At 59.6% G+C, this 2,500-nt stretch overlaps 1 pseudogene; it reads right to left on the bottom strand.

The window, feature by feature from the left end:
* Positions 1-2,500, bottom strand: part of LOC124583798 — a 7,793-nt pseudogene that overhangs the window by 4,358 nt on the left and 935 nt on the right.

Raw genomic sequence — 2,500 nt, 5'->3', positions numbered from 1 at the left:
TCTTCCCCCCGACCGATCTCAAGCGCCTCCATGAATTGGCGGACAAGCTGCTTGTGGGCAGCTTGCCGCCGTCGGCACTTGATTGCCTCAAGCGTTCGGTCGGGGAACATCCTGATGAGCTCTTGATTTACAAAGAAGAACCGGGCGTCCCTCTCGAGGAACAGTTCGGCCTCTGCCTTGGCGAGCGACAGGACTTCTTCCTCCGTCCACCTCGCGCGATGCCTCTCCGTGACGATCTCCGCGTTGGCGGCCGCAAGGTGTTGGCGGCGGCGATGGACCCCGAGACCGTTTTTGGTGGTGAAGCTGCGGTGGCACTCACTACAGGCGTATATAGCTGCAAAAGTTACAAGATTTTCGGCACGGCCGGTTGGCCGGCTAGGTGCTGGGGGAGTTGGGGTGGCACCTTCAGCGGAAGGGCCACCACTTATTCTCTGCTTATTGCCCCCAACTAAAAAAGGGATAGTGCGAGGGGGGGCTGGTAACCCCCCCAAGCCCCTGGTGCGGTCTTCCACTCTGCTAAAATCAGCGGGCCCACGAGAAGGGGAGAAGACCGCAGGAGAGTCATGGTTACTCCCGCCGTTTACCCGCGCTTGCTTGAATTTCTTCACGTTGACATTCAGAGCACTGGGCAGAAATCACATTGCGTCAACACCCGCTAGGGCCATCGCAATGCTTTGTTTTAATTAGACAGTCGGATTCCCCCAGTCCGTGCCAGTTCTGAGTTGATCGTTGAATGGCGGCCGAAGAGAATCCGCGCACCCGCGCGCCCCCGGAGGAGCACGCTAAGGCGGACGCGGCCTCGCAGCAAGGAAGATCCGTGGGAGGCCAAGGCACGGGACCGAGCTCGGATCCTGCACGCAGGTTGAAGCACCGGGGCGCGAACGCCGCGCAGGCGCGCGCATCCTGCACCGCCGGCCAGCACGAGGCCAACCAACGGCGAGAGCAGACCACGCCCGCGCTAAACGCCCGCACTTACCGGCACCCCTACGGCACTCACCTCGCCCAGGCCCGGCACGTTAGCGCTGACCCACTTCCCGACCAAGCCCGACACGCCCCGATCCTCAGAGCCAATCCTTATCCCGAAGTTACGGATCCAATTTGCCGACTTCCCTTACCTACATTATTCTATCGACTAGAGGCTCTTCACCTTGGAGACCTGCTGCGGATATGGGTACGAACCGGCGCGACACCTCCACGTGGCCCTCTCCCGGATTTTCAAGGTCCGAGGGGAAGATCGGGACACCGCCGCAACTGCGGTGCTCTTCGCGTTCCAAACCCTATCTCCCTGCTAGAGGATTCCAGGGAACTCGAACGCTCATGCAGAAAAGAAAACTCTTCCCCGATCTCCCGACGGCGTCTCCGGGTCCTTTTGGGTTACCCCGACGAGCATCTCTAAAAGAGGGGCCCGACTTGTATCGGTTCCGCTGCCGGGTTCCGGAATAGGAACCGGATTCCCTTTCGCCCAACGGGGGCCAGCACAACGTGCATCATGCTATGACGGCCCCCATCAACATCGGATTTCTCCTAGGGCTTAGGATCGACTGACTCGTGTGCAACGGCTGTTCACACGAAACCCTTCTCCGCGTCAGCCCTCCAGGGCCTCGCTGGAGTATTTGCTACTACCACCAAGATCTGCACCGACGGCGGCTCCAGGCAGGCTCACGCCCAGACCCTTCTGCGCCCACCGCCGCGACCCTCCTACTCGTCAGGGCTTCGCGGCCGGCCGCAAGGACCGGCCATGACTGCCAGACTGACGGCCGAGTATAGGCACGACGCTTCAGCGCCATCCATTTTCAGGGCTAGTTGCTTCGGCAGGTGAGTTGTTACACACTCCTTAGCGGATTCCGACTTCCATGGCCACCGTCCTGCTGTCTTAAGCAACCAACGCCTTTCATGGTTTCCCATGAGCGTCGATTCGGGCGCCTTAACTCGGCGTTTGGTTCATCCCACAGCGCCAGTTCTGCTTACCAAAAGTGGCCCACTTGGCACTCCGATCCGAGTCGTTTGCTCGCGGCTTCAGCATATCAAGCAAGCCGGAGATCTCACCCATTTAAAGTTTGAGAATAGGTTGAGGTCGTTTCGGCCCCAAGGCCTCTAATCATTCGCTTTACCGGATGAGACTCGTACGAGCACCAGCTATCCTGAGGGAAACTTCGGAGGGAACCAGCTACTAGATGGTTCGATTAGTCTTTCGCCCCTATACCCAGCTCCGACGATCGATTTGCACGTCAGAATCGCTACGGACCTCCATCAGGGTTTCCCCTGACTTCGTCCTGGCCAGGCATAGTTCACCATCTTTCGGGTCCCAACGTGTACGCTCTAGGTGCGTCTCACCTCGCAATGAGGACGAGACGCCCCGGGAGTGCGGAGGCCGCCGCCCCGTGAAGGGCGGGGAAGCCCCATCCTCCCTCGGCCCGCGCAAGGCGAGACCTTCACTTTCATTACGCCTTTAGGTTTCGTACAGCCCAATGACTCGCGCACATGTTAGACTCCTTGGTCC

Source organism: Schistocerca americana, unplaced genomic scaffold, assembly GCF_021461395.2.
Source record: "Schistocerca americana isolate TAMUIC-IGC-003095 unplaced genomic scaffold, iqSchAmer2.1 HiC_scaffold_47, whole genome shotgun sequence".
NCBI lineage: Eukaryota > Metazoa > Arthropoda > Insecta > Orthoptera > Acrididae > Schistocerca > Schistocerca americana.
This window is presented reverse-complemented; position numbering and strand designations above follow the sequence as displayed.